Raw genomic sequence first — 20,727 nt, 5'->3', positions numbered from 1 at the left:
CACTTGTATACTGTTGTTGTTCTCTTGTTGACCTGACTGCTTCTATTGTTCTCGTTTGTAAGTCGCTTTGGATAAAAGCGTCTGCTAAATGATTAAATGTAAATGTAATGTAAATGTAATTATTATGAGTCTTATTCATTATACATTTGCTATATATGAATCATACGCATATCCGTGCTACATTAATGTCTGAAAATACAATAAAATTGTGTTGTATACACAAAACGTTTCGAGAAAAAGATGCATCGAGTCTAAATCTTAAGCTGTTAAAAAATTTTTACGTAGCTGACACTGCATCTGGGTCCAAATAAAGCAATATCCCGAAGTAATTAATTTACTCAAATACTACACTGACTGAACTTCTGAACTGAGAGAACTGAAAATGAACATCAAGCAGAGCCAGATAATGAACGAAAGATTGACTCATTCTTGAGTCAAGAACCAGTTGCATCGGTTTTCGGATCACCAGTACACTGAACCGAGAACCGTTTCCTTCGGACGCATTCCGATTCAAGAACTCAGGAGCTGATGATACTGCGCATGTGTGATTCAGTGTGAAGCAGAATGACACACAGTTCGTCTGAACTGAACTGGTTCTTTTGGTGATTGATTCTGAACTGATTCTGTGCTAATGTTATGAGCGCGGGTAAACCGAAGGCTTGAATAAAGGACAATGACGCCATTACGTCGAGTACAAAAGAACTGGTGAACCGTTTTTTTTCAACCGGCTTATTGAATCAAACTGTCCGAAAGAACAGTTTCCCACACACAGTCCACACAAACACTTGAAAATGCGCACATATAATACAGACATTATAGCCTACATTTCACTAGTTCACGCTTACATATAATTAGCTGAGGTATGGTATGCGTATTTAGCGTGCTGTCCAGGGAAGGGCTCCGAGCTCGGGAATGGCCCGAACCTAGAGTACCCCCCCCCCCCCTTCTCCATCTATTCATAAAGTGAACTCAGAGTGAGGAGATGGGCTGGAGGAGGGATGCTGATAAACCGTCAATGGATAGAGGTAAGTCAGCTATATTTATACTGTGGGATTGATTACTAGATTGTGGTCCATCTGTGTCGATTAGGCTAAGTTCCTATGAGAGCTCTCCGACCGCTGCCACAACGCCAAGGCCCAAACCCTCTATCTGCTGAAGGTGAACCAAAAACAACTGATAGCAGCTCTCAGTGATATGTGTCGGGTCCCCGCTATAATAGCAGAAACATTGACAAATGCTTACTGAACAAGCGGGAACCCAGTGTGCCTGTATCTTTCTCTATTTCAGTTTTATCACGTGATAAAAAGATAGAAAGGGCAAACTCATCTAATCTGCGGCCTATTATGCATCAAACTAAGATTGATGTAAAGACACAAAGCACTGCCATCAAGTTAGCACTTTTAAACATTCGCTCACTAAAAAATAAATAATTTCTAATCAATGACTTTATAACCACAAACAATCTGGATTTTATGTTTTTAAATGAAACATGGCTAGAAGACAGCTGCAGTGCAACAATCCTAAATGAAGCAGCCCCTCCTAACTTCACTTACATGAGTGTTTGCAGGACTGTTAGGAGAGGTGGGGGTGTAGCTGCTCTATTTAAAGATGTCTATCAATGCAAGCGTCATTTGGTCAGTACTTATCTTTTGAATATCTAGGGATTGTGCTGAAAGGTGCCCCACGCATTCTGTTTATTAATATTTACAGGCCTCCAAAATACTCTCCAGCCTTTGTTGAAGAGGTCACAGAAATGTTATCAATAATTTCCTCAGAGTTTGACTGTTTTGCAATTGCAGGGGATTTTAATATTCACATAGATAATGCAGAAAACAAAACTACAAAAGAAATGATAACGGTTCTAAACACATTTGACTTGATTCAGCATGTGCATGGACCCACACACAAAGGTGGACACACTCTGGATCTAATCATCAGTAGGGGTCTAAACATTTCATCCGTTGTTAAGGACGTAGCACTATCTGATCACTTCTGTATTTTTTTTTTGATATATTGATCTCTGCTACCACTGAATCTAGATCAGTCTCTGTCAGAAGGAGATGCATAAACGAGAACACAAGTGTACTATTTATGGAGGCTATATCTTTAACACCAAGCATTTCTGCAGACTCTGTTGATATTCTCCTTGATTCCTTCAACTCAGAAGTTAAGAATGTTATTGATGATATTGCACCAATAATAGTCAGTAAGAAAACAGACAGAAATCAGTTTGGAGAAGATCAACAGCAGTTCAGACTATGAAAAGACAATGCAGAAAAGCAGAGCGGATGTGGAGGAAGACGAAACTTGAAATTCACTATAGCATCTATAAAGACATCCTTCATGCTTTTAATGTGAAACTAGCCACAGCTAGACAGAATTTCTTCTCAAACCTTATAAACAGTAACTTAAATAACACTCGTACTCTTTTTGCCACTGTTGAGAGACTGACAAACCCCCCAAGTCAGATTCCCACTGATATGCTATCAGACAGCAAATGCAATGAGTTTGCTCCTTTCTTGTCTGAGAAGATCATAAATATCAGGAAGGCGATTACAGAGATGGGACCAAGTCACACATGTGCAAGTCTCAAGTAAGTCTCAAGTCTTAACCTTCAAGTCTCAAGTAAGTCCCATGTATTTTTTTCTTGGGCAAGTCAAGTCAAGTCACAAGCTATGTCAAGTCAAGTCCAAGTCAAGTCACCTTAATATTGTTATTTTACCTGCAGAATCTGATCTTAATAAAGTTAAAAGACAAGATATAAGTAACTGTCAGTAAATTAAAATAATTTGGATTTGCATTGTAAATACTCATGTTCAGTAAAATACATCATGGAATCAAACAAAATTGTAACTTCCTAAAATTATTTATTTTTCACTTCTGCCAACAGTGTTTGAAATGTTTTACATTTTCAACATTGAGTCCATAAAACAAATAACAGCTAAACATCCAACAGACTCCTCTCTGAACACCTCTCTCTCTCTCTCTCAAACACAGTTTACATACAACATTAAACTGTTACATTTCTCCTCTCTCTCTCTCTCTCTCTCTCTCACACACACACACACACTCTCTCTCTCAGAGTATAGAATATAAATATGACGTATTTTCAGTTGTTTCATACTTTTTTTATGTACAGTACAGACCAAAGGTTTGGACACACCTTCTCATTCAAAGAGTTTTCTTTATTTTCATGACTATGAAAATTGTAGATTCACACTGAAGGCATCAAAACTATGAATTAACACATGTGGAATTATATATGTAATTATATACATAACAAAAAAGTGTGAAACAACCGAAAATATGTAATATTCTTGGTTCTTCAAAGTAGCCACTTTTTGTTTTGATTACTGCTTTGCACACTCTTGGCATTCTCTTGATGAGCTTCAAGAGGTAGTCACCTGAAATGGTCTTCCAACAGTCTTGAAGAAGTTCCCCGAGAGATGCTTAGCACTTGTTGGCCCTTTTGCCTTCTGTCTGCGGTCCAGCTCACCCCTAAACCATCTCGACTGGGTTCAGGTCCAGTGACCCCATCACTCTCCTTCTTGGTCAAATAGCCCTTGATGCTTTCAGTGTGACTCTACAATAGTCAATAGTCATGAAAATAAAGAAAACTCTTTGAATGAGAAGGTGTGTCCAAACTTTTGGTCTGTACTGTACATAACAAAAAAGTATGAAACAACTGAAAATACGTCATATTTATATTCTGTACTGTATATATATATATATATATATATATATATATATATATATATATATATATATATATATATATATATATATATATTTATATTTATATATATATATATATATGTATGTAATATGCACTTGTCATGATTGGGTAATCGCGGCAGCTACATTTGTTTTTCTGATTAATTGTTTTGCTCTATGAGAAAGACAAGGTAACAAAATATTCGGGGCTTATGCCCCCTTAGCCCAGCCCTAGCGCCGCCCCTGGAATACGTTTTTTTGACGGCCTGCTAGCGGATCATTAGGGGCTGTTCACATCACGTCTTCTGTGCGCGCAAGTTCGTTATTTCCAATGTAGGCGCGCGGTATGCGCGCTCATAATGGAAGCAACGCCCTCAACATCTAAACTTTTCAGAATGCCGCAAGCGCACCGCAGGTCATGTGACAATAACTAACCAATCAGCTTCATCCTTTCTCGTATCAACGTTGAAAGCTCAGCTAAGAAATCTATTTATCCTTTGCTGAAATTTCCGCGTTTTCATTGAGAGAGAGCGTGTAATGGATGCTTAGCAACGACAGACGCCCCAGGAGCACTTCTGCCCGAGCGCTTTGGAAAGAAGTAGAAAGCGGCGCGACTAGCGTTTTCCACGCGTTTTTAGGCGCGAACTATTGAAGACAAAAGCGATGACCCTCGGTACCTCTCAGGCTGACATGTTGATGTGATGTGATATCTGATTTAAGTGGGCGTGGTGTGTGTAAGGTAGAGAGGGCATGACTGATGATAGTGTCCTGATCCAGTCACAACGCTATTCTCAGCCTGCGCTCCAGCTGAGTAATCAACTTTATTTAAAAAAATTATTTATATATTTTCTATTCAAACTGAAAACATGATGTAATTAACACTCAAGTCATTCAAGTCATCGTGTCTCAAGTCAAGTCAAGTTCCGAGTCTTTAACTTCCAAGTCCGAGTCAAGTCTCAAGTCCTAAAAATAGCGACTCGAGTCGACTCGAGTCCAAGTCACCAAGTCACAAGTCCCCATGTCTGGGCGATTAGCACATCCTCAAGTAATGCAGAGGTCAGACAGATTCGGCCAAAATATCAAAAAGATACTATGTCTATTTTTGAAAAAATTGATAGAAAAATTCTGGAAGACATAGTGCAGCAACTAAAATCGTCAACCTGTTGTCTTGACACAATTCCCACATCTTTTTTCAAAAGTGTGCTTGACTGCTTAAAAGCAGATCTCTTAGAAGTGGTGAATGCCTCACTTCTTTCTGGGACATTTCCAAACTCCCTAAAATTTGCAGTTTTAAAGCCCCTCCTGAAAAAGACCAATCTTGATAACACCATTTTGAGCAATTTTAGACCAATATCTAATCTTCCTTTTATAGGCAAAATTATAGAAAAGGCAGTTTTTAATCAGCTGAACAAATACTTAAACTCAAATGGATACCTGGACAATTTTCAATCTGGTCTCCGACCGCCTCACAGCACAGAGACAGCACTCATTAAGATAATAAATGATATTCGCTTAAATTGTGACTCTGGCAAAATATCGGTGCTGGTATTGCTAGATCTCAGTGCTGCGTTTGACACTGTCGATCATAACATACTACTAGAGAGACTGGAAAACTGGGTCGGGCTTTCTGGGATGGTACTTAAATGGTTCAGGTCATACTTAGAAGGGAGAGGCTATTATGTGAGTCTAGGAGAGCATAAGTCTAAGTGGACGTCCATGACATGCGGAGTCCCACAAGGCTCAATTCTTGCACCGCTCTTGTTTAGCCTGTATATGCTTCCACTAAGTCAAATAATGAGAAAGAACCAAATTGCTTATCACAGCTTGCTGATGATACCCAGATTTTCCTAGCCTTATCTCCAAATGACTACAGCCCCATTGACTCCCTCTGCCAATGCATTGATGAAATTAATAGTTGGATGTGCCAGAACTTTCTATAGTTAAACAAGGAAAAAACTGAAGTCATTGCATTTGGAAACAAAGATGAAGTGCTCAAGGTGAATGCATACCTTGACTCTAGGGGTCAAACAACTAAAAATCAAGTCAGGAATCTTGGTGTGATTCTGGAGACAGACCTTAGTTTCAATAGTCATGTCAAAGCAGTAACTAAATCAGCATACTATCATTTAAAAAAGATTGCAATAATTAGATGTTTTGTTTCCAGTCAAGACTTGGAGAAACTTGTTCATGCCTTTATCACCAGCAGGGTGGACTATTGTAACGGGCTCCTCACTGGCCTTCCCAAAAAGACCATTAGACAGCTGCAGCTCATCCAGAATGCTGCTGCCAGGATTCTGACTAGAACCAGAAAATCTGAGCATATCACACCAGTCCTCAGGTCCTTACATTGGCTTCCAGTTACATTTAGGATTGATTTTAAAGTACTTTTACTCGTATATAAGTCACTAAATGACCTAGGACCGAAATATATTGCAGATATGTTCACTGAATATAAGCCTAACAGACCACTCAGATCACTAGGATCAAGTCAGTTAGAAATACCAAGGGTTCACACAAAACAAGGGGAGTCTGCCTTTAGTTTTTATGCCACCCGCAGTTGGAATCAGCTTCCAGAAGAGATCAGATGTGCAAAAACACTAGTCACATTTAAATCTAGACTCAAAACGCATCTTTTTAGCTGTGCATTTATTGAATGAGCACTGTCAAATGTCCGAACTGATTGCACTATATTTTCAATGTTTTATTTTATTTTATTTTTATGTAAAATCATTTTCTAACTGTTTTTAAATGTCTTAATCATTTTAAAAGTTTAAAAATTGCTTGTTTTATTTTTGTTATTTTTCTTCATGATTATTTTACTTTCTTTTATGTAAAGCACTTTGAATTACCATTGTGTACGAAATGTGCTATATAAATAAACTTGCCTTGCCTTAAGTATCTGACGCGCTCCTCTCGAATCTTGTTAATAAAAACGTCATTTCACTAGTTCACGCTTACATATAATTAGCTGAGGTATGGTATGCGTATTTGGCGTGCTGTCCAGGGAAGGGCTCCGAGCTTGGGAATGGCCCGAACCTAGAGAACCCCCCAAAAAGCAAATGTACAAGAGGACAGCCGCCAGTTTAAAGAAGTACTGGCGGGGGCTGATTTGATTTTCTGAAAAGTCGTCTTGTTGGCAGGCCGGAAGGGCCTACGTACTCCGGTGGGAGCGACTTAGGCATTGGAAGAGTAGGCCCTACCGGCTGCAGGTAGTGAACTACGTGGTTGTTGGCGCCCGGTCGGTAGGGCTCGAGCAGGTGCTCAACGGGAGCTTGTGGTGTTGGAACGGTGAGCCCAACCAGCCGATGAGGAGGAGCAGCGCGGTTGTGGTGCCCGACCGGGAGGTCCATAGTTGCCTCGACCGGAATAGGTCACGGTGTCTGCATGCGGGCCCTACTGGCTGATAGCCCATGCTATTCAGTGGGTGAAGGGCCTAGTGCTCACTGAGAGGGTCCATGAAGCCTCCGACAGGAGATTGAGACTCAGGGTGACGGACGTTTGGGTCCTCTCGGTTTGGCAGATAAAAAGCTTTGGGCTGGCCAAGAAGGAGGACTCTGGCCACATCCGAAGGGAGATCCCGACTCACGGCATCGGATGAATGAGACTTGCTTGCGGCCGGCAAGCATAGGCCCGACCGGGAGAACTCTCGCCAGACGTCTGTAGGGAGCGCACGCATCAGACGGGTAAGCCTCGCCGGACGAGGAGAGTGGAAAGGAAAACCCGACTGGGAGGACTCTCGCGGCATCCGATGGGGCATTAAACTCAGAACATCGAATGGGTAAGCCTCGCCAGGTGGGGTTAAAAGATGTGAGGATAGCTGAGAGGGTTTTTTTTTTTCAGGATTTGACGAGAGGTCATGACTCGTAGCGTCGGACGGTTAAGCCTCGCCTACCGTCAAATGGAAAGGTAAGTTGCGTGGTTAAGAGACTCTTGAAGACCATAGGAAGGAAGGAGGGTTTATTTGTGTGTTTGGTACTTGCGGCATCGGACGGCTTGCTTATTGGGTTTTGCGACCTAGACCACGTGGAATGGTAGTGGTTGTCTGGCCAGGAGGCTTTCGCCAGCGTCTGATGGGAGCACTCGCATCGAACGTGTAAGCCTCACTGGCCAAGGATGAAAAAAGGTCAGGTTGTCTAGCCGGGAGGCTCTAACCGACATCCGATAGGAGCTTAGCTCAAGGAATCGAACGGGTAAACTTCTCTGGCTGAAGGACGGAAAAGGTTGTCTAGCCGGGAGGCTCTTACCTTCGTCCAACAGGAGCTTAGCTCCCGGAATCTAACGGTTAAGCCTCGCTGGCCAAAAGACAGAAAAGGTAAGGTTGTCTAGCCGGGAGGCTCTCACCTACATCCAATGGGAGCCCCGACTCCATGCATTGGATGAGTAAACTTCTCCGTACGTAAGACAGAATGGCAAAAAGGGTAGCCGGGGGCTTTCACCTACGTCCAAAGGGAGTGTGAGGTCCTGGCAACGAACGGGTAAGCATTGCTGGCCGCAGAATGGAAAACGTGAGGTTGTCTGGCCGGGAGGCTCTCATCAGCATCCGATGGGAGCTCGAGCTCCTGGCATCGAAGAGAGAAGCCTTGCCGGCCATAGGATAGAAAAGGTAAGGTTATCTGGCCGGGAGGCGATGGCTGGCATCCGGTGTGTTTTTTTATTTTTATTTTTTTATTTATTATTATTTATTTATTTAATTAGCGACACCGGATGGGTAGTCTCTCCGGCCATCAGAGGGAAAAATTTAGATTGTTTTATCTGCGAAGCACCCGTTGGTGTTTGGCAAAAGCTTAATTTGCGGTATTGGATGGGTGTTGATCTGAATAGGCGGGTGTCGCTGTTGGACAGTGTTTTCTCTACTTCCTGTTGGCCTTCTGTTGCTAACCATAGCTCTGTGTAGCTGTTTTTATTTTATTTTTTCTCTAGAATCTTTATCTTACTATCACTGTCTGTTTGTTTGTTTTTTTAAAGTGAAGCAGTATTTCAACATTATTAGTCTCAGAAACATGAAAACTGACAAACCTGAGCATTGAAACTCGAACATAAGTTTTTGTGCATATAACTTCTAACACATTAAAAAGTGTCTTACAGCATTGCAAAAACATTGTATTTCATAAGACATAAGCATCTTTCAGTTTGGCAAGATTTGCACTGAACAGTGAATGAATTAGCTTTATCTCACAGAGAGAGAAGCTTTTGAGCAGATTTGGGCTAGTTTTTACTTCATTTGAACAGAAGCACTATTTCAGCATTATTGGTCTCAGAAACCTGTAAACTGACACTCTTGAGCATTGAAGCTCGAACATAGGTTTTGTGCACATAACTTCTAACACATTAAAAACTGTCTTACAGCATTGCAAAACATTGTATTTAATAAGACATAAGCATCTTTCAGTTTGGCAAGATTTGCACTGAACAGTGAATGAATTAGCTTTATCTCACAGAGAGAGAAGCTTTTGAGCAGATTTGGGCTAGTTTTCACTTCATTTGAACAGAGGCACTATTTCAACATTATTAGTCTCAGAAACATGAAAACTGACAAACCTGAGCATTGAAGCTCTAACACAAGTTTTTGTGCATTTAACTTCTAACACATTAAAAACTGTCTTACAGCATTGCAAAAACATTGTATTTCATAAGACATAAACATCTTTCAGTTTGGCAAGATTAGCACTGAACAGTGAATGAATTAGCTTTATCTCACAGAGAGAGAAGCTTTTGAGCAGATTTGGGCTAGTTTTCACTTCATTTTAACAGAAGCACTATTTCAACATTATTAGTCTCAGAAACATGAAAACTGACAAACCTGAGCATTGAAGTTTGAACATAAGTTTTTGTGCATATAACTTCTAGCACATTAAAAACTGTCTTACAGCATTGCAAAAACATTGTATTTCATAAGGCATAAGCATCTTTCAGTTTGGCAAGATTTGCACCGAATATTTAATGAAGCAGCTTTCTCTCATAGAGAGACAAGCTTGTGTGTATATTTGGGCTAGAATTCACTTCATTTGAACAGAAGCACTTTTTCAACATTACTGGTCTCAGAAACCTGTAAACTGTCAATCTTGAGCATTGAAGCTCAAACATAAGTTTTTGTGCATATAACTTCTAACACATCAAAAAGAGTCTGACAGCATTGCAAAAGCATTTTATTTCATAAGGCATAAGCATCTTTCAAGATTTGCACTGAATATTGAATTAAGCCACTTTCTCTGATAGAGAGACAAGCTTTTGAGCAGATTTGGGCTAGATTTCACTTACATTTACATTACATTTAATCATTTAGCAGACGCTTTTATCCAAAGCGACTTACAAATGAGAACAATAGAAGCAGTCAGGTCAACAAGAGAACAACAACAGAATACAGGTGCCATGACAAGTCTCAGTTAGTCTAGTATAGAACGCATGGCCAGGTATATATCTTTTTTTTTTTTTTATTAAATGAAAAAGACAAGAAAAGGAGTCTTTAGATGTTTCTTGAAAATGAGTAAAGACTCAGCTGTACGAATTGAGATTGGGAGGTCATTCCACCAGCTGGGCGCAGTCCAGGAAAAGGTCCATGAGAGTGATTTTGAATTTCTTTGGGATGGCACAAGGCGTTGTTCACTTGCAGAGCGCAAACTTCTGGAGGGCACATAGGATTTAACCAGTGAGTTTAGGTAAGTTGGTGCCGTGCCAGTGGTCGTCTTGTAGGCAAGCATCAGTACCTTGAATTTGATGCGAGCAGCTACTGGTAGCCAGTGTAACCTGATGAGGAGAGGAGTAACATGAGCTTTTTTTGGCTCATTGAAGACAACCCTCGCTGCTGCATTCTGGATCATTTGCAGAGGGTTGACAGTACATGCAGGAAGGCCCGCCAGGAGAGCATTACAATAGTCCAGTCTGGAGAGAACAAGAGCTTGGACAAGAAGTTGGGTTGCTTGCTCTGACAGGAAGGGTCTAATCTTCTCTAATGTTGTATAAGGCAAACCTGCAGGACCGGGTCGTTGTAGCAATGTGGTCAGTGAAGCTTAATTGATGATCCATCACAACTCCTAGGTTTCTGGCTATCCTCGAAGGAGTTATGGTTGACGAGCCCAGCTGTATAGAGAAGTTGTGATGAATCAATGGGTTAGCTGGAATCACCAGTAGTTCTGTCTTTGTAAGGTTAAGCTGAAGGTGATGGTCATTCATCCAGCTAGAAATGTCACTCAGACAGGCTTAAATGCGAGCAGCTACCGTCACATCACTCCTCCAAGACACACTGAAGGATCTGTCAGAGAGGTAGGACTTAACCCACAGGAGAGCAGTTCCAGAGATTCCCATCTTTCTGAGGGTGGACAGGAGAATCTGGTGATTAACAGTGTCAAAAGCAGCAGACAGGTCCAGTAAGATGAGTACCGAGGATTTTGAAGCTGCTCTTGCTAGTCGCAGGCCTTCAGTAACCGAGAGCAGAGCAGTCTCAGTTGAGTGGCCACTTTTGAAGCCAGATTGGTTGCTGTCCAGGAGGTTGTTCTGTCCAAGGAACATAGAAAGCTGGTTGAACACAGCCCGCTCAAGTGTCTTTGCAATGAATGGAAGCAGGGATACCGGTCTGTAGTTTTCAAGAAGTGCTGGATTTAGAGATGGTTTCTTGAGCAGTGGGCTTACCCGAGCCTGCTTGAATGCTAAGGGAAATGTTTCAGACTGAAGAGAGGAGTTGATAATGTGAGTAAGTGAAGGTATGACTGAAGAAGAGATCGCTTGGAGGAGGTGAGTGGGGATAGGATCAAGTGGACAAGTAGTAGGATGATTGGACAGGAGAATTTTGGAGACGTCCATCTCTGAGAGTGGGGAGAAGGAGGATAAAGAGTGTGCATCGGTCATTGTGAAGTTATCCTCAGTCTGCGGTGTGGAGAATTGGTCACTGATGGATCTTGTCTTATTTGTGAAGAAAGCTGCAAAGTCGTCCACTGTAAGAGTCGATGGAGGAGGTGGAGGCGGCGGATTAAGAAGAGAAGAGAAAGTCTTGAAGAGTGTCCGAGCGTCACAGCAGCTGTTAATTTTGCTGTGGTAGTAGGATGTTTTAGCTGTGAAGACATTTGCGGAGAAGGAAAAGAGGAGAGATTGACACTGAGGTCCATAGAGTTTTTTGATTTCTGCCATTTCCTCTCTGCAGCCCTGAGTTTAGAGCGATGTTCACGCAGAACCTCGGACAGCCAGGGGGCAGATGGGGCAGTGCGTGCTGGTCTAGACAACAGTGGGCAAAAGTTGTCCAAGCAAGATGTTAAAGTGGAGCAAAGAGTGTCCGTAGCACTGTTAGTGTCCAGAGCAGAAAACTGAGAGAATGGTGGAAGAGAGGATGAAACCACAGCAGATAGCCGAGATGGAGAGAGTGAGCGTAGGTTCCGTCGAAAGGTGACCTGCGTTGGTGTGTGTGCCACTTCAGGAGTAAGTGCTAGGTTAGCAGTAATGAGGAAGTGATCAGAGGTGTGCAGTGGAGCAACTGAAGAGGTGTCCACAGAGCAACAGCGCGTGTAGATGAGGTCAAGTTGGTTGCCCAATTTGTGAGTCGCTGTAGTGGACACTAACTTGAGATCAAATGAGGTGAGCAGAGTTTTGAAGTCAGCAGCCTGGGGTTTATCTAAGTGGATGTTGAAGTCACCAAGCAGTACCAGAGGAGTACCATCTTCAGGAAAGTTTGATAGCAGCACATCCAACTGTAGCAGAAATGAGTCGAACCAGACAAATTAAAGAGTCTATCAGAACTGTGTGCATTGAAATGAGAGCCGAACTCCTCAGGAAGTCATAAATCAGTTCTAGTGCCACAAGAAGCAAGCAAGATAACCAACCAATCAACTTGTTCACACAACAGCTTTCAACATTAACACCAATAGAACAATTATTGACAATTTTAATTCGAAGAAGAGATTGTCAAATTTATTGTTCGTAATTGAAATACAACGCTGGACATCACATGTAAACCCAGGAGATCAAGTTAAATACTTGCATTGACTTCCCCCACCCAGCAGAACCAGACTGAAATTCCTAAGGGGGGGAAGGGCTTTAAACCTTTGTCTTCACAGAAAAGTCCCTTTGCCAGAGAATGGCAAAGAAACTGCTTTTTGTACATTATATATGGACCAGAATGAACTCAAAAAGACTTATAAATGAATCATTCCATTGCTTAACTCCATATTCATTTATGTGTAACCCACACATTTGACTATCATGTATAATCACTTATTGTGTATGTCTTTTGATAACTATAGGATACATAGTCATGTCTAGTATTGATATAATCGAATTTTCTTGCTTGATATTGTCCTGACAATCATTTATTTGTAAAATATATCATAATCATGTTATAGGAATTATGTCCAAAATTAGACCCTGCGGGGCAGGAACCACATGCTTGGTAAGATAAACAAATGATTTATGATACCCCCGAGCCAAGACCATATCTGATTGGTCAAGGCAACATTTGAGGGGTGGCCAACAGGGAAGTTTAAATACTTTGGACACCATGAAATTTGGCTTTTAGTTCCAGTCTTGCTCGTGCTATCAGTCATGCTATTAGTCATGCCTGCTCTTAGCTTTTAGCTTGTAGCTTTGCTACCTAGCTTTAGCTTGTAGCATCTAGCCATGCGGTTAGTCATCATTGTTCTTTGAGCGCGGTTCCAGCGTGCCTGCCTGCTGCTACTATGCCACGATGAGAAGGAACACAACCTAGTCTCATCAAACTTTATTTCTTTTTTTTTTCCGTTTGACAGTTTCGTGTTCTGAGTTAAGTTTTGTAACGTCGACCTCGTCTGCGCGTTTGAACTCCAACCAGCCACACAACTCAGCCAACACCCAAGCACGGGCTCCCCAAGACGTCACTTCAGCCACTACTGAACTTCCAGCCAATCAGTGACACCGGGATACCCCTTTCAACGGGAGTCCCTTTCACAGCAAACGAAGGCAACGTATTCCCAGATATTTGTTGTGCTGGTGTATCTAATATAATTTTAACCCCATTGAGGAACTCAATGCGAGCGCTAATTACGTGATTGATGGTTGTTCATGTTTATGCAATTTAACGTATTGCTGTGAACTTGGGATTCCATATTTCCATTCTCTTAAACTCATCTTTCCCTAACTTTTGACCTTCCTGCAACTTGTGTGTGAATGTGTGTGTGCGTTCGTTTATGTGTTAGATTAGTTTATATGTCTTAGATTTATCTAATAAAGCCTTATTCAAATTGAAAAGAGAAGTATCTTGTGTTTTGTGCTTACAGGTTAATGTCTTAAACTGCCGATCTTGTTACTGTGCTAATTGATAGTGTTTTCACTATAGTTTGGATATTAGTATCCAGCGCAGATTTGATGTTAAACGGCTCGTTCACTGAACCGCATGCACGTCTCCGTGAACAGCCGTGAAACAGTGATTCTGTTCAAATTCCCTTTAAAATCTTAAATGATTCCCTTTGAGCTAAATTGACCTGTTTCCCTTACACAACTCCTCCAAGAAGTTTCCCAGTTGACCTGGAGGACGATAAATGACCACAAAGTGAATTTTAACAGGGTGGGTTACAGTAATGGCATGTGATTCAAATTAACCAGTACCTGTAGGTGATGGCTGAAGTTCACATTTCCATTCTTTGGATATAAGGAGACCCGTACCTCCACCCCTCCCAGCCCTAGTAGAGAGGACTGCAGGGGTGGCAGTATCTTCAGATTTGATCCAAGACTCTGTCAGTGCCATGAGGTTGAGACCGGAATGGGTAGCAATAGAGGAAATGAAGTCTGCTTTGTTAACTGCAGACTGGCACTTCATTTGAACAGAAGCACTATTTCAACATTACTGGTCTCAGAAACCTGTAAACTGACAATCTTGAGCATTGAAGCTCAAACATAAGTTTCTGTGCATATAACTCTTCTAACACATTAAAAACTGTCTTACAGCACTGCAAAAACATTGTATTTCTTAAGGCATAAGCATCTTTCAGTTTGGCAAGATTTGCACTGAATATTGAATGAAACAGCTTTCTCTCATAGAGAGACAAGCTTGTGAGCAGATTTGGGCTAGATTTCACTTCATTTGAACAGAAGCACTATTTCAACATTACTGGTCTCAGAAACCTGTAAACTGACAATCTTGAGTATTGAAGCTCAAACATAGGTTTTTGTGCATATAACTTCTAACACATTAAAAACAGTCTGACAGCATTGCAAAAACATTTTATTTCATAAGGCATAAGCATCTTCAACCCATTCTCACTCCAAAGGTGTCAAAAACCGAAGCATGGTCAAGCGCCCCTAGCGTCACTTTTATGACGCCAAATGTGCCTCTCGGCGTCGAATATCGAAGCACTACGACTTTCATTGCTTTCAGTGGGAAACCTTTGGCGTCAGAATTCGACACGAGGACATGAGATGTTTATCGTTATGAAATCACGTTTAAGAAGTGTCATTCAGCACACATCGCGATACTTGCTATCAGTTCCACAGTTTGGGTGAGTAGTGGTTAATACGCTCTTTTAATGCCTTTCATAAAATGTATTCTGTCTTCTTTATTAATCAGATTAGTGCCATATGTTTAATCGCTGTATTATATCGGTCATCCGCTGCTGTCTTTGAGTTTCATTGCGTTTAAATAAATGAACACAGCTGCTAATTAGTGTGATTAAACTCTATCTGTCACGTGACGTGCCATAGACCTTCGATCTGTTTTATATTATTATTAATTTCAGGATCAATGATGTAAGTTGTATTTGTAGTAAAATCATGGTAATCACGACACTTACAATAGTAATAAATGAAATGTGAAGTTAAAACACAGTAAACGGGACATTAGTAACTATAACTGTAGTTTTACTATGGTATATTAATAATCAATACAACAATACAATAATCACCAAACCAGCTATGTTTGTATCACTGTAATGTTATTGTTTTTATGTGCTTTTATATGACAGATATCACAGTAATCATATATTCTGTACCATGCTTTTAATACCTTTTAATGTAAATCCAAAAAAAAATAAAAAAATAAAACATGTATTTTTCCATCTTGCAGTTCATTGATATAAGTTTATATATATATATATATATATATATATATATATATATATATATATATATATATATATATATATATATATTATATCTAAATATTTTGCTCACAGATCATTATTAACATTCTGTATATAATTCAATTTTATTTTCTCTCCCCTTTTTTATTATTTTTATTTTTAGCTGAAAAGATGTAAAGGAAGCCCAGTGGTGTTTCTGGAGAGGGATTCCTTCAGAAATGGAGAAGACAGAAAGCTGCGGAGGCAGATATTTGCAGCAGTAAGTTTGTGATAGTTTGTCCCTTTTATCAAACATTCCTGCTGTTATAATTTGTACAGCATTTGTTGTTTCTTAAACTGTTGCACTGTCCAAATACCCACACTTGCCATCTTTGCACTTGACCACCTGATTACTTATTTGACTACTTTCCTGTATTTGGCCTAGTGTTCAAGTGAGCATGAAGACCACAAGTGTGTGTCGAACTTTTCATGACCTGATGACTGTGTTTCCCAATCCTGATCCTGGAGAACCCCAGCACTGCACGGTTTTGGTGTCTCTTTTATCTGCCTTGGAGTTTTCACTGATGAGCTGATGAGTTGAATCAGGTGTTTTGAATAGGGAGACATCTCAAATGTGCAGTGTTGGGGTTCTCCAGGACCAGGATTGGGAGCCACTGCCTTATGGGACACTTATGTGTTTACAGAGATTTTTAATATCTAATTATCAATATTTCACATACTGTACATTGGACAGCTTTCCGTGACATCTTGTGAGATCTCGGCAAAAAGTCTGACAATTCATTCCAAAACATGATGCATGATGGGATACACTAAGCTTTGTATAGCGCTCCAGAGCAGTATTGGAGAGGTTTAGTGTGTGTTAAGGACGCTGTGCTTTGGCATTATTAAGACCGGGGACAGTCTCGTTCACACACTGTCACGTACACACACTCTCAAGTGGCCAAGACTGCAAGTGTGGGTATCTGGACAGGGTCAAAGTCTTTAAAATTTTCCTTAAAGACAGTCGCACATCACAGTCTTAATAATCCAGTTTAACACTTGTATGATATTGTACAAGCCCCAGGACGGTCTCATCTGACACTATCAAAATAATTCATATGACTATAGCTTGCTATTAATTACTTGCTTTCAATAATGGATGAATTTAACATTTAATTATACAGCATCTTTACAGAGGCTGCTTTTATGGTCTAAACAGAACACAGTGTAATGTATAAGTTGAATGTAATGTAATATTTCCTTCCTTTCTGTCTTACAGGATTGTTTGTAGATAAGAGTAGTTCTCCATCATGCACAAGGACTCACCTCGTTAACTCTTTATCCCCCGCACACACAGAAATGGTCCCTGGATCAGTGATTAGACTTTGCATTGGTTTGATTTTTGCAGAAGATGTAACTTTTTTTTTAATTATAAGCTCATAAAGAATACATTACAGAACCAGTGATAAAAACAATAGTTAAAAATAGTATTTTTCGTATTGATAAAGCATTTGGTTCTCTTTTTCAAGCTTCATACAGTAAACTTTTTAGACTTTAATTAAGAGTTTTAGTAAAGGAGATATTCATACACAGTCATCCCCTAGCTCCGGTCATGAAGTGAATTCATGATGTTATTGTCAAAGCTAGCAGGTGTTTGTTTTCCTGAACACTTTCTCTGTCTTTCATTGTTCAGACAATCAGTGTTTATTTGATGCTGTGCTGATAGTTTTATAGATGATATTGCACACTTGACATGCATGTATTCATGGTGTTTTTTTGTGAGTTTGAAACATTTACATTGTGTTGTTGTATAACATTTTGGTCAATTAAATTTTTAAGAAAATTTATATTTTTCCAGTGTTCTCTGAAAGACATACTGTATTTACTGTTTTGTTTTTTAATAAAAGCATTTTCATTTGCATACTGAAAATAGTTAATGTTTACAACATAACTGCCTTTTTATTCTTTATGGTGGCAAAAACGAGCTTGGTGACAGAGGATGCAGTGTAGTAATTTGGGAATGTTGTCTTTAAATGAGTTTGACATATCAATAAATAATGGAAGATCCTTACAAAAATATGCATGTTTATTATGCTTTATGTATTTATTTGTTCATTCATTCATTCATTCATTTATAATTTCTGTTTTTATTCCTAGAGTTCAAATGGTAGAGAATGGTAAATCACAGAAACACAAATGTGAACAATTTTAACTTTAAAACACAATGTAATATACAATGTAAATTTTAGAAGCACATCATTTGATTAGTAAATATATTTGTCTTTGGTCAAAAAAAAATTAAAATCTTAAAAATGTGTCTTATATTTAATGAGAGGAATCTATCTGTTGGATACAACTGCGACTGCTGGGCATGTGCACATCAATCTTGCCCAATTTTTGTCAAGCTGAACAACGGAGGAAGGTGAAGACGTTAATAAAACAGAATCTAATAAGTAGCAAGCTTAATCTATTGTTAACCGAATCTATCCCTTCAGCCGAAAAACGAAAGACATCGGTCATAAATGGATAAGGAAGTGTGACGCTGCTGCTCAGCTTTGATGTCATTGGCTATGAATTTTCAGGACAGTCTGTGGTTGGACTATCTTTTAACCCATATTAAACAGCGCATCATGTTAAAAAGTATGTTTTGCTGCTATCATCACATTAGTAATATATTAAGTCAACAATGAAGTGTTGCTTGAAAAAAAATGACATCTTTAGCGAGATACTATCCCTAACCCTAAGCATAACTTCAATGAACTACAAAAAACAGCCCCCTAGTGTTGCCTTTCCATAGATAGAACGACGGAGGCTTGTGGGTAATGTAGTTTAAAACTTTTTATTAACGAAACGAAATAAATTATTTATTTTAAGGAAAACTGGATTATCTAAATATGTTCATTGTGCAAACCTCTATGATATATTTGAGAGGCAGGCTGAAATGTGGTATTTTACAGTGAGCAATATTTAAAATGCCTTTATGCCAGCTTTCCATTTATTTCTGAAAACTGAGCTCAACATTATTTTATCAGCATAGCATAAGTAATAATACTGCCCATTTTCTCTTTGATTCGTTAATTGGACTCTGATTTACAGCTATTTGAAAAGTACAGTTTTGGGGTCTTCCGGGGGGTGCTACTGGGCCCCTGCCGGTAGAAGGGCAGTAAAACCTACATATATGTATTCTCCTCATCATGGACAACAAACTGAGCTGAGTCACATTTATATCTCACAGTTTTCACAGTCCTCTGTTTTCTATTCTATTCATCATGGCTATTATACCTTTTGACAGGACATTGTGAGGCCATCTGATGAAACATGGAAAAATTAGAAAGAAATGATTTAATAATGAAAATAATAGATTATTTCTTTGATTTTTGAAGTAAATGGCAAGAAATATAATGGATGAACCTGCAACAACTTGCCTTTATCTATTCCCCAATGTAAAGCAGTAATCAAGGACAATGTATACACATTGTGATACTTCACTATTACACAAGGACAAATTCATGCAGTGCTAAGAATATTAATATATATATATATACAACTAATTAGCAAAAAATCAGTGTAAAAATGTCCTCCTCACCCCCGTATCTTGCTCCTCAGGTGCTGGACATCAGTAATGTGCATGCTCTTGGTTTTAATGCAGTACAAGATCCACGTTGATCATTCCTGCTACATTCTCAGTTATCCCTCAAGTGTTTGTAACAATAAAGTCCATGGCACCATCTTGTAATGCAGAATAATTAATCTCGTAACTCCCTTTATTTCACAAAAAAATTGCATATTTGCTACTAATATATAAAAAATTACTTTCTGGTGTACTGATGTCCCAGATGTTATTAATCCGATCAAAAATGTTTATGTCATAAATAAAAAATAATCCCAATAAATAATATGTAGTTTTTCCAAGTCTAAAATAAACACATATTAGCCTACCTAGTAAAATTATGTATTTACCAAGAATCTTCAGAACACAATATTCACCATTTTCATTTTATTGAAGCATAGACTATAAAGTTGATAAAGTAGCATCAAGATGAATAAGATTCAATGAAAATAATTATCATCAAAAATACATTAACCTCATATATAAATCAGTTCACACAGATAAGTGATGAAATGGCCTTAAAAGTCACACAGTCCCATTCAGTCAACTGTGACACAGATCATGTGATACATATAAGACATGTGATACTGTTTCAGAAAATAATGATTCCCATCATTACATCTAAACTGGTTTCATCTCCCCATCATGATCTTCTTCTCTCGTGTCTGGAAACAGTTTGTGGTTGATATCCAGCACTGATGTGCTGTAGCTTGTTCTCAGCCAGAGGATCTCTCAGTCCTAACATCCCAGACCTGGTCAAAGTGAAACAAACAATCCAGATGAAGTTGTTTAATGGACAGTGAGCTCAGCTTATGTTCTGTGTGATTTTAGCAGGGTGAGCAACTATGACCCTTGTAGTACTGTACACTTACCATTCTTCAAGCTGCTTTAAGACATTTTGAGAAGCTTTTTCTCTGAAGACAATTTACCACATCCTCTTCTTTCACTCCTTTCAAGAGCATCACTTGGTCAAAACCCCTCATTTGGCTGATGAGATCATCTGTACAAATTAAAATACTGCAATAAAAATGTCATTCTGCAAGAATTAAGAAAAAGTTACAGAGGCAAAGGTCTTGCTCATGAGACTCCATTAGCATGTGTAGTTCTCAGAGACTCTAGAATTCATCTATTGTTGCAGTAAATGTGTTTTCTTCCTCTAGAATCTTTCTCCAAAGTTCCTGACTTCTCTCACAAATGTGTTTTAGTCTTTGCAGTGTAAGGCCTTGCTTCAAACCAATCAACTATCAATTCACAATTTTTAACATAACATTTACAAAACAATTAAATAATGTAAATTGGTGTTTATATCAACTAAACCAATTTCATGATACTTGTCTACTTTTAAAACAGGTGGTGTGTTTTTAAAAACATAATATTAAAAATGTCCAGTCA

Source organism: Carassius gibelio, chromosome B8 (assembly GCF_023724105.1).
Source record: "Carassius gibelio isolate Cgi1373 ecotype wild population from Czech Republic chromosome B8, carGib1.2-hapl.c, whole genome shotgun sequence".
In the NCBI taxonomy this organism is placed as follows: domain Eukaryota; kingdom Metazoa; phylum Chordata; class Actinopteri; order Cypriniformes; family Cyprinidae; genus Carassius; species Carassius gibelio.
Note: the sequence above shows the minus strand (reverse complement) of the source record.